This window comes from Lygodium microphyllum, chromosome 24 (assembly GCF_053477565.2).
Source record: "Lygodium microphyllum isolate KBCC chromosome 24, Lygodium_microphyllum_v1.1.10, whole genome shotgun sequence".
Classification (NCBI taxonomy): domain Eukaryota; kingdom Viridiplantae; phylum Streptophyta; class Polypodiopsida; order Schizaeales; family Lygodiaceae; genus Lygodium; species Lygodium microphyllum.
In genome coordinates this window covers 132,122,440-132,137,576 of record NC_141158.1, presented here as the reverse complement: position 1 = coordinate 132,137,576, position 15,137 = coordinate 132,122,440, and the positions used below count along the sequence as shown (strand labels likewise).

Genomic DNA, 15,137 nt, shown 5'->3' with positions numbered 1-15,137 from the left:
CTCGGGACGCTGGCGCTCTAGGCTTTCCATCCGACCCATCTTGAAACACAGACCAAGGAGTCTAACATGTACGTGAGCCGGTGGGGGGCAAACCCAGGGAGGCGCAAGGAACTTGACAGGTGGGATCCCCTTCATGGAGTGCACCATCGACCGACCATGATCTTTTGTGAAAGATTTGAGTAGGAGCGTACCTGTTGGGACTCGAAAGATGGTGAACTATGCCTGAGCAGGGCAAAGGCAGAGGAAACTTTGGTGGAGGCTTGTAGCGATACTGACATGCAAATCGTTCGTCAGACTTGGGTATAGGGGTGAAAGACTAATTGAACCATCTAGTAGCTGGTTTCCTCCGAAGCTACCCTTAGGATAGCTGGAGCTCCTCGCAGTTTTATCAGGTAAAGAGAATGATTAGAGGCATTTGGGGTGAAACACCCTCGACCTATTCTCAAACTTTAAATAGGTTAGCGACCGGGGTTGCTCTGTTGAACCCCGACGCGGAATGCGAGCTCCAAGTGGGCCATTTTTGGTAAGTAGAACTGGCAATGCGGGATGAACTGAAAGCCGGGTTACGATGCCGAACTGCGTGCTAACCTAGATCCCACAAAGGGTGTTGATTGATTAAGACAGCAGGACGGTGGTCATGGAAGTTGAAACCCGCTAAGGAGTGTGTAACAACTCACCTGCCAAATCAACTAGCCCCGAAAATGGATGGCGCTGAAGCGCATGGCCTATACCCAGCCATTGGGGCAAGTGCGAGGCCCCGATGAGTAGGAGGGCGTGGGGGTCATGACGTAGCTCTGGGCGCGAGCCCGAGTGAAACGGCCCGCAGTGCAGATCTTGGTGGTAGTAGCAAATATTCAAATGAGAACTTTGAAGACCGAAGTGGAGAAAGGTTCCATGTGAACATCAATTGGACATGGGTTAGTTGATCCTAAGAGATGGGGCAGTCCTATGTCAAGGGCGCAATGCGCGCTGCTCATCGAAAGGGAATTGGGTTAATATTTCCGAATCCGGATGTGGCGGTGGATGGCAATGTGACCGAATCCGGAGACACCGACGAGGGCCCCGGGAAGAGTTCTCTTTTCTTTTTAACAGCCCACCCACCCTGAAATTGGATCACCCGAAGATAGGGTCCAGTGCGGCTGGTAAAGCACTGCACGTCTCATGGTGTCCGATGTGCCCCCGGCGGTCCATGAAAATCTGGAGGAGTGAATGCCAATCAAGCTCGGTCGTACTCATAACCGCATCAAGTCTCCGAGAGGTGAACATCCTTTGGTCGATAGAACAATGTAGGTAAGGGAAGTCGGCAAAACGGATCCATAACTTCGGGAAAAGGATTGGCTCTGAGGGCTGGGCCTAGGGGTCTGCTTCTTGACCTCGGAGGTTGTCGAGGGTCTGCTCGAGCTGCCCTAGCGGCGAGGGAGGACCTTCGTGTGCCGATCGGGTGATGAGGGCAGAACGTCGTCCCTCGCGGGGCGGCCCTCCCTTGGCGGTGAACAGCCATCTCAGAACTGGTACAGACAAGGAGAATCCGATTATTTAATTAAAACAAAGCATTGCGATGGTCCCTACGGATGTTGACGCAATGTGATTTCTGCCCAGTGCTCTGAATGTGAAAGTGAAGAAATTCAACCAAGCACGGGTAAACGACGGGAGTAACTATGACTCTCTTAAGGTAGCCAAATGCCTCATCATCTAATTAGTGACGTGCATGAATGGATTAATGAGATTTCCACTATCCCTATCTACTATCTAGTGAAACCACAGCCAAGGGAACATGCTTGGAAGAATAAACGGGGAAACAAGACCCTGTTGAGCTTGACTCTAGTCCGACTTTGTGAAATGACTTGAGAGGTGTAGAATAAGTGGGAGCCTTTGGCGCAAGTGAAATACCACTACTTTTAACATTATTTTACTTACTCCGTGAGGTGGAGGCGGGGCTCGGCCCGTGCTTCTGGTCTTAAGGCGCACTTGCGTGCCGATCCAGGCAGAAGACGTTGTCAGGTGGGGAGTTTGGTTGGGGCGGCACATCTGTTAAAAGATAACGCAGGTGTCCTAAGATGAGCTCAACGAGAACATAAATCTCGTGTGGAACAAAAAGGTAAAAGCTCATTTGATTTTGATTTTCAGTAAGAATACAAACTGTGAAAGCATGGCCTATCGATCCTTTAGTGTTTTAGAATTTGAAGCTAGAGGTGTCAGAAAAGTTACCTTAGGGATAATTGGCTTGTGGTAGTGAAGCGTTCATAACGACATTGCTTTTTGATCCTTTGATGTCAGCTCTTCCTATCATTGCGAAGCAGAATTCGCCAAGTGTTGGATTGTTCACCCACCAATAGGGAACGTGAGCTGGGCTTAAACTGTCGTGAGACAGGTTAGTTTTACCCTACTGATGAGCGGTGCCACAATAGTAATTCAACTTAGTACAATAGGAACCGTTGATTCACATAATTGGTCATTGCGCTTGGTTGAAAAGCGAGTGGCGCGAAGCTACTATGTGTAGGATTATGACTGAACGCCATTTTTTTAAATATATTTTTCTTTACTATTTAATATTGCAAATATAAGTTGCAATAAAAATTTGTAAATTTGAAAGATCTTAACCTTAGTAAATATCATTTTTTTGAAAATTATAGTTGACTTTCTATAGTGAAGCTTGCAATCATGACAATCAACGGATTGAGGGAACTACAAGGATTCTAAATATAAATAAGTGACTGCTATGAAGTAAACTAAATAATGATTAAATTAAATATAGCTAATATTAATTATAAATTACTTATTTATTTTTTTCCCTTTCATTTTGAATTTTTAAATTTATGATGGCCCTTGGAAAGCTCTAAGTTTATTGAACCTTAATTCTACAGAAGAGTGTATATTCCTAACCTCAAAGTTAGCACACTATTGCCCATGCCACAAATCCCAAGTAGAAACAATTCAAATTGTGAGACCATATGAGTGAAACTTTCCAATAAGAGCCTAATGTTTTTTTTCTTAAAACCTTGTGGAAAAGAAGTCTATACAATAACAAATATGTTAAAGTGAAAAGAGGTAGCCTATTATACAGTTAGTCTCTTGAACAACACTTTATTAGCCTCCTTGTTTTAATCTCCCATCTTGATCTTAATTTTCCTCTCTATCCATGTGAAAAGGAGGTCAACTAGTACAAAGTAAGTTTATAGAATACAACTTATTGAATTCATTAAAACCTAGGTTAAAGGCCAAAATGTTGCCATGATTTTCCTCAAACTAGCTTCCATACTAGCCCCTCAATGCATGCCAATCTTGATATAAAATAGGGGATATTGTCCTTGTTATCCCAACCGTGCTTGTCTCCAAGTTACCTAGTCACAAATATTTAAAAAATTAAAAGAACATATATTGCTTCATTTAAAACTTCCATCTTGATCTTAGTGTTAGTGAAACTTTTATCAAATGCTAAATTTGTGCAATCATCATAGTACATTTCCCTCATCTTCCAATGACCATAAGAATTGCATAAGTATGGCACTCATTGCATCCTTCATATTATAGTCATGGGTTGTCCTTAATTCAATCTTGAAGATGTTGTTAATGTACAATATTGTGAGCCTAAATTTGACTTGTGGCAATTAATATGTTTATTGTTTTGAAAATGATGATAAAAAGTACACTCCTCATTATTCTTTACTATATATCAATTATTATTTGATTTGACAATAATATCCATGTCAGCCAACTAAACTTGTTTATGATCCGCACTCAGTAATTTGTAGAAAAAAATATGCAGTTAGCTTAACACAAATAATTACAATTCTGTTTTTCTTATTGCCCAAGTGATGATTTCTACTAAATCAATTGTGCAATGGTTAATTTTCTCTTCAAACCTTTCTATAGTTCTATTATTGAAGTGAACTTTGTTTCATGTTGTCGCTTCTTTTGGCTACATGACAATCATTTGGTTGTCTGAGCTCGTATCTTCAAATTCTTTTCCTTTTGATTTTTGCACCATATTTTATTGTGAGCTCTCTTTTTTGAGGGTGTATTATCCATTACTAGTACTACTAACATGCATTATTGTGATCTCTTTTTTTCGAGTGTGCATCATCTATTACTAACATACTACATTGCCTTTTTTGAATGTGCATTATCTACTACTTACATATCACTTCAAATTTGTTTTATAGTGCTAAATAGTGAATACATTTTGTTGTTCATTTTGAATTATTAGCTTATTTATGTACCATTTAAAACATATTAAGGATATTTTTAATTGAACATACATATACAATGACCATATTCACTAATGTTTTCATTGGCTTATTATTGATATTTAAGAGTAGGTGATATATTAAGGACAAGCAACACATTGGTAGGTGCCTTTAGTTTGGATTACAATAAGTTGAGGAGTTACATTTATGCAACAAGGTTTGGAACAATTGGAAATATGTTTGCAAATGTTTAAGGTAAATATAACTCCTCAATTTATTGTAATCGTCTAAGCAAAAGGAGTTGTGAGTGTGGCTATACTTTTGAGCTTTATTATCAAAGATCTCTCTTGTAATATACAACCTATATTTTGAACTCTTCAAACATATTTGTAAATGTTTACGGTAAAATAAGCTGTGCATGTGGCTATGTTTTTTAGTCTTATAATAATTTTTTTTTCTTATGATACAACATTTGCATTGTATTGAACAAATGGGCTATACAACATATACCTTTCAATTTTGGTTCAAGAATACCAAATGGGAGGCACAAGTTATGGCTAGTGAAGATAACTAGAGAGTAAACATTGTTGGCAACTTAATAAAGGCACTTTAATGTACTTAAAGAATCTTTATTCCCATGACACGTGGCAAGCTCCCCCACCCCTCAACACTATCTCCCATGAGGTCTTTAAGACCTTGGGGATTCGGTATCGATGGCTACAAATGTGCGGAAGCCAATCGTGAGACCACTACTTTATGACAAAGTAAACACATCCCAATTTGGTAAACCCAAACCAAATGTAAACCCAACCGATTGGGAAAGGGGTGGGTTGCCAAATTTTTATGTCCACTTGTTGCATGGTCCCCAATGAAGCCAACAAAGGTATCAGATGGCGACTCAAATTCTGTGGGGGTCCACATCCACATTAAATATACTTGTGTGGACTCCCGATAATCACGGGTTGTGGATAGCCTTAGAGCAAATGTAAGCCTAACCAAATTAAGTAAACACTACCAAAAAAATGTAAACTTGATCAACCAAGATTCCAAAGTCACTAGAAATTGTTTGTGCCAAAAATGCTCTCGGTATTGCATGTGGAAAATCTTTGCACATAAGTTGTGTTGGGCGAACATCTCGATCGAAGCTCCAAGATCCTTATTTGAGCCACACCCAATCTATTGGGATGAAAGCCATCACGATTTGACGTCTATGGCTTCTGCATTAAGGTGCATTTCTCTATTTCTCTTTCCATTATATTTCCAATAGATGCAATGTGCCATTGTCATGATTTTTTGGGGACATATGCTTGCATAGTCAATGGGTATGGACTACAAAGAGTGATCTTGAGATTGAGGATCTCAACATAGATGAAGGATTGTCAAATGGATCATCAAGTGATGAGCTTGAGATTCATGAATACTTTGCTGAAGTGAATGATATATCACAAGAATGAGGTGGCATTGCACCAAGCCCACAATGCATATGTTAGGCATTGCAAAGATCAACACTCCCATGCTAAATAATTTCATGATTCTTGTTGATGCCTCTTCACTACACAAGAGTGTATTTAGCAGCTCGCATCAACATCCATGCGGAGCTTGAAGTAGCTGGCCATGAACTATACATGGGAACCACAATGCATATGTTAGGCATTGCAAAGATCAACACTCCCATGCTAAATAATTCCATGATTCTTGTTGATGCCTCTTCACTACACAAGAGTGTATTTAGCAAGCTCGCATCAACATCCATGCGGAGCTTGAAGTAGCTGGCCATGAACTATACATGGGAACCACTTCAACTGACCGTCTAATTGTTCAACAACTATGCAGAATAAGGATTGCCTCTAGTTCTAGGAGGCTTGAGTCAGGGTCAAGGGCACTTTTGGAAGGGAATCAACAACCATGGTAGAAGCCATGATCCCCAGTTATATAATCACAAATATTGTATCCTCTTTGGCAAGAGGCATGCCCATTGAGCAGTTAGTGTGCCTGTGCCTGTTTGAAGAAGATGCTACCTTTGATCATTTGTGGGCCACGAAGCATTAATTTGTATCTATAATGCCCTATAGTAACTTGGAAAAGGTTTGCTTGTGGTCGTACTGATTGCTAGCCAATTCATGGGCCGATTTTTCCATTTTGATGTGTGTATATCACCCATGGAATTAGGAAAACCCTAGAATCTCTCCATTTTGGCCTTAGCAAACTTAGTTCTTGGGGGGTGGATGGCCATTTGATGACTAGTTTGAGAAATAGAAGCCTCACATAATTGAAGTTGTCTATATAGTTTTGGAGATTGTGGACAACTCATGTCCAAACTTCTTGGACACTATATGGTAGGAACATCTAGTGGCCAAATGCATGAGTGCAATTGTGACCTTGGCTCAACTATAAAGAAGCGATCTTTTATTGTCAGTAATGACCCCAAAATCTTGCCTTGTGAAGGAAAGCTGTGAGTATTTACACTAGTTGGCTAAGCAAACCATGTGGAAAATGACTAAAAATAAGAATCCTCATCTATACACCAAATGTTGTAGTTCGGTCACCAATGTACAGAGTCAAGTTTGATATACCAATATCTAAACTACACATTCTTCCATAGCATGTGAGGTGCATTGCACAAAAGCTCATGTCAAAGGGATCTAGTCCAAAAACCCAGACCTTAGAATCGGGACAAGTCGTAGAGAAATGAGTTTCAAACCTCCATGTGGTGTTGAGCATGTCCTACTCTCAATAGATTTCCACACCCAAAACACTATTCCTACATTGGAATGTACATTAATAAGGAACATCATGATGGAATTTAAATTTCAAAAAGCGCAAGCAATGGATCATCCATTGCTCCCTTCCATGAAAGGACACAACAATACACAAAATTAATGCATATCATTAATTCAAATGCATGTAAAAAACTTATTTATGATCAAGTGTCCCATTAATGTTAAATAACATTCTGCATGTGCTTTGCACATACAAAATGCTAGGCCAATTCACAAACAAGCGAAGTTGCCATGCGGTAATTCGCTCGACAATCCATTTTCTCTCTTTCTCTCTCCTTCTTTTTCCCTTTGTTTCTAATTTTTTTCTTTTCTCTCTCCCCCTCTTTCCCTCCAATTCTCTATGTCTATTTTTTTCTCTCTCTCTCCTCTTTTTTCTTTTTTTTCTCTCTCATTTTCTCTTTTGAAATTTATCTTTTCTCTCTCTATAATTCTCTCTTTCTATGTTCATATTCTCTCTCTTCCTCTTCTCTCTCTCTCTCTCCCCTTTTCTTCTCCCCCTCTCTTTTCCTTGTCACCACTCTCTCCTTTTTTCTATTTTAAATTTTATAATTTCTCTCTCTATAATTCTCTCTCTCTCTCTCTCTTTCTCTTCTTCTCTCTCTTCCTTTCCCCCCTCTGCCTTCTATTTTAGTTTATTTTGTCTCATCTCCTTCTCTCTCTCTCTCTCTCTCTTCCCCCCTTTTCTTCTTCCCTCTCTCTCCTCTCTTTTCCTTCTCTCTCCCTCTCCTTTTTTCCTTTTTTCTTCTTCTTCTTCTTCTCTCTCTCTCTCTAATTTCTTTTATTTTCTCTCTCTATTTTAAATTTATATTTTCTCTCTCTAAAATTCTCTCTCTTCTTCTTCTCTCTCTTTGTGTTCTCCCCCTCTCTCATCTCTTTTCCTTCTCTCTCCCTCTCATTTTTCCTTTTTGTTCTTCTATCTCTCTCTCTCTCTATTTTCTTTCATTTTTTTCTTTTCTCTCTCTCTCTCTCTCTCTCTGTTTCTCTTTTAACTTTTATATTTCCTCTCTCTATAACACACACTCTCTCTCTCTGTATTCATATTCTCTCTCTTCTTTTCCTTCTTTTCTCTCCCTTCCCCCTCCTCTTTTTTTCCTTTTTTTTCTCTCTCTTTCTCTCTTTAAAATTTTATATTTCCTACTTCTTTGTCTTCTTCTCTCTCTCCCTCTTCATTATCTCTTTTAATTTTTTTCTTCTTTCTCTCTTTCTTTTAAATTAAATATTTTCTCTCTATATAATTCTCTATCTTCTTCTTTTTCTTTTTGTTCTTCTCTCTCTCTTCTCCCCTCTGTATGTCAAAGTATGTGAAAAACTATGTCAAAAATATTTTTCTTTTCTTTTCTCTCTCTCTCTCTCTCTCTCTCTCTCTCTCTCTAATTTTATCTTTTTTCTCTCTATAGTTTTCTTTCTTTTTATTCATATTTGCTCCTTCTTCTTCTTCTTCTTCTCTTCTCTCTCTCTCTCTCTCTCTCTCCCCTTTTTTTCTGCTCCTCTCCTATTTTTTCCTTCTTTTATTCTCTCTCTTTGTCTTTTAAATTTTATCCTTGCTCCCTATATAATTCTCTCTCTTCTTCTTCTTCCTCTTTTTTCCTTTTTTATTCTCTCTCATTTAAATTTTATCTTTCCTCTCTCTATTCTTCTTCTTCTTCTCTCTCCCTCTCCTTTTCCTCTATCCCGACTCTCCCTTTTTCTTCTCCCCCCTCTCTCCTCTCTTTTCCTTCTCTCTCTCCCCCCTCTTTTTCTCTTTTTTATTATCTCTCTTTTAAATTTTATCTTTCTTCTCTCTGTTCTTGCTCCCTCTCTCTCTTCTTTTCTTCTCTCTCTGCTTTTCTTCTCTCTCTCCCCCTTTTCTTCTCCCCCTCTCATCTTTTCTCTATTTTAATCCTCTCTTTTAAATTTTATATTTTCTCTCTCTCCCTCTCTCTATAATTTTGTCTTCTTCTTCTTCTTCTCTCTCCCTTCCCACTCTCTCCTCTTTTTCCCTCTTTCAATTCTCTCTCTCTTTTAAATTTTATGTTTCCTCTCTATAATTATGTCTCTTCTTCTTCTTCTTTTTCTCTCTCTCCTTTTTTTCTCGCCCTCTCTCTTCTCTCTTTCCCTTCTCTCTCTCTCTCTGCTCTCTTTCTCTTCTCTCTCTCTCTCTCTCTCTCTCTCCCTCTTTTTTTCTTGTTTAATTCTCTCCCTCTTTCTCTTTTGAATTTTATCTTTCCTCTTTCTATTCCTGCCCCCTCTCTCTAAACGTATGTGAAAAATTGTCAATTTTTTTTTTCTTTTCTCTCTTTTAAATTTTATATTTCTTGTCTCTATAATTCTCTCGCTCTGTATTCATATTCTTTCTCTTCTTCTTCTTCTTCTCTCTCTCTCTGCCCTTTTCTTTCCCCCCTCTTTTTTTCTTTTTTATTCTCTCTCTCTCATTCAAATTGTATAGCTCAAACACTAGCTACAATGATATCAATGCCTAGCAATCCCATCATCGAGCTAGCCAAGGAGAAGGTGAATAATGATCCCAAATATCAGTATAAATACTAAAGGAAATTCAAAATAAAGAGCAAAATCCCAAGCTTAAGACAAAGTAACTTAACTTCTCTGTTGACGAAGGGCTTGTCTACTTCAGGACAAGATTATGTATTCCTTCAAGTCAAGAACTTAAGAAGAAGATACTATGGGAAGCCCATGATTCCCTAGTTTTAGAACATCATGGCTATGCCAAAACTCTCAATGCAGTTAGGAAAACCTATCATTGGGAAAAGCTCAAAAGTGATGTACTTAAATACGTAATCGAATGCCTTGAGTTGCCAATGAATAAAAGCTGAACGAGTTAAGCTGTCAGGAAAGCTACAACCACTTGATATTTTCCTTAGATGAAATGGAAATTCATTAGTATGGATTTTGTAGTTGGATTACCCTTAGTTTAAGGAGGATACAATTCGATCATGGTAATTGTGGACATGTTGACTAAGGTTACCCACCTTATTCCAATCAAAACCATCTACAAAGCCTAAAGGTGAGAAGGATCGAAGCTTGCTTGGAAGAGTTATGGCAGGAGAGGAAGAACAAGAAATAGAGAGAGACAAAATGGGAACTCCAACAGTCACAATGTGTGATCGGACCTTCCTTTTTTCAAACTGTCACTAAAAGAATAAATAATAAAGTGACGGTGATGGGCGCCCGCCACCTGCAGTGTGCAGTGGCGGGTATTGTTAGTGTGGTAATACATGGGCGGCTAGGTAGAGTCGCCTTTACCCTCAACAACCTCCCACTTAAAGGCGAATTTTCCCCAGTGAGGAGTGAAAAGAAAAAGAAAAGACAGTACAATGTACACATGTACAACAGGATGAGGAAAAACATCATCTCATCCAATGCCCATCAATCTCCTGAGGAAGGTAAATCGCTCAATACTGAGGCTTTTCGTGAGTAGATCTATAGGATTTTTGTCCGTGGAGATCTTAACAAGATCAACAAACTTATTCTCCACGACCCCACATATGAAGTGATATCTCACCTCAATGTGTTTCATCTTCGCATGGAAGACTGGATTCTTGGCCAATTGAATAGTAGTCATAGAATCTGAATGCAACGTAGGTATAATATCAATCCCAAGGTCATGAACCAAACAACCCAACCATATGGCCTCCTTGTAAGCCTCAGTGCAGCAACATACTCGACCTCAGTGGTAGAGAGAGCCATACACTTTTGAACCCTCGACATCCAAGAGATAGCACCTTCAACATAGGTGAATACATAGCCAGAAGTTGACTTCCTACTATATGCATATCTTGCATAATCGGAGTTTGTGTAGGCCACAACTCCTGTATCCTGGCTGCCATAGCAAATACACATATCTGATGTGCCTTTTAGGTATCGCATGATACCCTTCACGGCATCCCAATGTTTCTTGCAAGGAGTAGCCATTTAGCATGCTACAATACCAACTGCAAAGGCAATATCTGGATGAGTGGCTATCATGGCATACATCAAACTACCCGCGGTTAATGCATAAGGGATCTTGGCCATCTTGGCCCTCTGCTCATCTGTTTGCGAACAATCATCTTGTGAGACCTTCACATAAGAAGGTAATGGACATCCAATAGGCTTTACGTCCTACATGTGGAAACACTCAAGGAATTTATGAATGTACTCCCTCTGTGAGAGGTAGAGTAGTCCTTGATGCCTATCGCGCTTAATGCGCATACCAAGAATGTGAGAGGCTTGTCCCAAATCCTTCATCTCAAAGCTCTTCTTTAGCTGAGATTTAAGAGTATCTAGTTCATTATGAGCTTTCCCTCCTATCAGCATATCATCCATATAAAGTACTAAAATAAGCAATGAGCCATCACTGGCTTTCTTCGTGTAAAGACACGGATCCATAGCACTCTTGATGTAGCCCTATGATTGCATAAAGGCATCAAACTTATGATTCCACTCCCTAGGTGTCTATCTCAAGCCATAAAGACTTTTCTTCAACTTGCACACTAGGTGCTCCCTACCAAGTTCTGCAAAGCCCTTAGGCTGCTTCATGTATATCTCATCATGCAAATCCCCATGCAAGAATGCAATCTTGACATCCATCTGATACATGTCCAAGTCAAGCTGTGCGACTAAGGCTAAAACCAAGCGTAGGGTGGTCATCTTGACCACATGAGAAAAGTTTTCATTAAAGTCTACTCCATGCTCTTGTTTAAAACCCTTAGCAACAAGTCTTGCCTTATAAGCTAGCTTGGGGTACCCATGGGTACTTTTCACCTTATACACCCATTTGCATGGCAAAGCCTTCTTACTGTGAGGCAGTGCAACCAAATCCCAAGTCATATTCTTATGCAAGGAGTCCACCTCAGACTGCATAGCGAATCGAAGCTTGCTTGGAAGAGCTATGGTAGGAGAGTGGTGCGCAGATCGGACGCAGGTAGCTCACGTAGTGAATTCCCAAAGGTCCCCAAGAACAAAGCACTCTACTTTTTAGCACAAAGACCAATGTAAAAACAAGCACGACATGAGACAAGAGACAAATTGGGTTGAATCTCCCCCATGCCTTGTGTGAACGCTTCACAAAGCATGTATTTAATATATATTTTCAATCTTTTTGCTCAAAAATAGCCCAATTACAAAAATATACAAGCTTTTAGCTTTTGAGTTTGCTTTCTACCAAAAATAGGAAAATAAAGCTAATGGACGGTGCCCAAAGAGTCTGGCACGCCCAATCTCAATGTCCAAATAAAAATAACATATCCAGGCGCATAAGCGCATACAAAATAGTAATAAATAATCGATGTCTCTATAGACATAATCAAAATATAGGCGTGGCGCCTATCAAAATATAGTCCAAAGATCGGAAACCCGCTAGACTCCAATGCTTTCCTCCGCCACTGCTGCTATCTCTACACATCAACTGAAGCATTCACAATCGTTAGTAAAATAACACAATTAAACCGACAAAAGTGAATACCTAGCAGTCTTCAGCTACATAAATAAATCAACTGGTTAGAAATAAATCCTAACCTTAATTTATTACGAGTGCGCACTCTAAACTCATAAACGTTTATTAATTTAATATGCATTTTGCGGAATCACCCGCTATGGAATCACCCATGTACACACTAAATTAATGAAACGCCCGAAAAGGACAGGCGTCCCCATCAACTTCTCGCACAAAGAATCCTCTTTGCGTATGAGCCCCGGTCATCTAAGTTTACGGAATCCACCGTAAAACCTCACGGAATCCACCGTGGAATATGCCTCCTGGCATCATACCCCCGGGGTGGGATAGCAATTGACCTCAATTGCTATTAGCTCAATGTGGAGCTAACAGAGTGGGGAAAGCATTTAGGTCTCTAGCGTGCATCCATTGTGCTTCCTCTACAGGATGGTTCTTAAATTTTACTAGATATCGAGAGTACCTTCGGCCAGTTCTAGTGGTCATGTAGTCAGTGTCTATAATGGCTTCTGGTTCAAGTATTTCAGTCTCTTCTTCTAGTAAAGGTGGGTTTTCATAGACAGGGTGGATAGGTAATTGTCCTCTAAATGGTCTCAACAAACTAATATGAAATGTATTATGAATTTTCCAATGTGATGGCAGTTCTAATTTGAATGCATTGTCATTAATCTTATGAATGATTCTAAATGGTCCGTAGAATCTAGGGGCTAATTTGACAACTGGATGTCTATCTACACTTTGCAGTCTACGCTTTTCTATTCTAAGCCAAACATAATCATCTACTTTGAAATTCATGGCTTGTCTTTTCTTGTTGGCTTGTTTGGTATATGATTGTTGGGCTTTAGCAATCATATCCTTGACCTCATCAAAAATAGTGTTATGCATAACAGCAATATCATCGGCACTTTGTATTCTATTAGACAAAGATGCAACAGGTGTAGATAATCTATGTCCATAAATAACTTCAAAAGGTGCTTTCTTTGTAGATGTGTGCGGTGTATTATTGTAAGCAAACTGTAATAAATGTAAATGAGTATCCCATGTTTGAGATTTAGAGATAGTGTATGCACGTAAAAGATCTAGAATAGTGCTATTTGTGGCTTCTGTTTGTCCATTTGTTTCTGGATGAAATGCAGATGAGAAATCAATCTTTGTGCCTAGATTTGCAAACAGTGTAATCCAGAAATTATTACAAAATCTAGAATCTCTATCTGAAATAATCACTTTCGGCAATCCATGGTTAGTAAAAACAGTTTTCAAAAATAACTGTGCTGCTTGTGATGCTGTTAAAGTTTTCTTACATGCAATGAAATATGCTTGCTTACTAAATCTATCTACAATTGTCCAAATCATGTCATGATTAGATTTAGTATTTGGTAAGCCAGTAATGAAATCCATAGATATATGTTCCCAAGGTTTAGATGGAATAGATAAAGGCATTAATAACCCATATTGTTTACCATGATGTCTTTTTATTCTTTGACAAATCAGACATTCAGAAACAAAATTAGACACATCTGCATCCATATGCGGCCAATAAAAATCTTCAGTTAACATGCGTAATGTAGAAATGATACCTCTATGACCTTGATATGGGGGACAATGAATTTCATTTAAAACAAAAGATCGGAATGGAATAGTAACACACAGTCTCTTTTCAAAGAACATGAATCCATCATTATATGACAATGAATCAACAGGAATGAAATTATTTTGAACTAATTTTTGCCAATCAGAATGAAAAGTAATATCCTGGTGATATGTGTCTTTCATAGCAATCAAAGAATCAAAAGATATGATAGAAATGTTATGAATTGCAGGTCTTCTACTTAATGCATCGGCAACTACATTTTCTTTTCCAGGTTGGTATTGAATGATAGGATGGAAACTTTGAATGAATGAAGCCCATTTGATATGGCGGTCAGAAATTTGGGGTTGGCTAAGTAGATGTCTAATGCTTTGCTGGTCAGTCTTTATCATGAATTCTGAACCCATTAAATAATGCTTCCATTGTTTCAATGCTTGAACAACTGCTAAGAGTTCCTTGTCATAAGTGGAATATTTGAGCTCAGAGGGTTTCAGCTTAGAACTAGAATATGCTATTGGATGGTTGTCTTGCATTAACACGGCTCCTATTCCTGATCCGCTAGCATCAGTCACAACTAAGAAGAATGGTCGGTTAAAGTCAGGCAATTGTAGAACAGGGGCATTGGTCAATGCACGTTTAAGTAAATCAAAGGATTTCTGCTGGTTTTCAGTCCATTGATAAACAATGCCTTTCTTAAGAAGTTTGGTCAGTGGTAAAGCAAGTAATGAGAAATTACGTACAAACTTCCTATAGAAACTAGCAAGACCAAGGAATGAACGTAATTCATGTACATTTTTAGGAATAGGCCAATGCAATATTGCGTCAATTTTCTTAGGATCAACTTTTATTCCTTCTTCTGATACAATATGACCTAGATATTCTATTTCTGTCTTAAAGAATTCACTCTTGTCAGGATTTGCAAACAATTGATTTTCTTTCAGTAATTGAAAAACTAATGATAAATGCTCATAATGCTCTTTTTCACTTTGACTGAACACTAAAATATCATCAAAGAAAACAATCACACAATATTGATATTTTAGAAAAATACGGTTCATCATTCTACTGAAAGTGGCAGGTGCATTAGTTAATCCGAATGGCATAACTAAGAATTCGTAATGGCCAAACTGTGTCCTGAATGCAGTCTTAAATAT

General features: G+C 38.8%; 1 non-coding gene across 1 annotated transcript in view; it reads left to right on the top strand.

Annotated features, from left to right (window-relative positions):
* The window catches only part of LOC148015658 (25S ribosomal RNA), a 3,439-nt gene extending 619 nt beyond the window's left edge, over positions 1 to 2,820 (top strand). Inside the window, exon 1 of the ribosomal RNA XR_015688525.1 lies at positions 1 to 2,820. This exon is cut by the window's left edge and continues 619 nt beyond it. This is a non-coding gene — a ribosomal RNA (25S ribosomal RNA).
* The last annotated feature ends 12,317 nt before the right edge of the window (positions 2,821 to 15,137 follow it).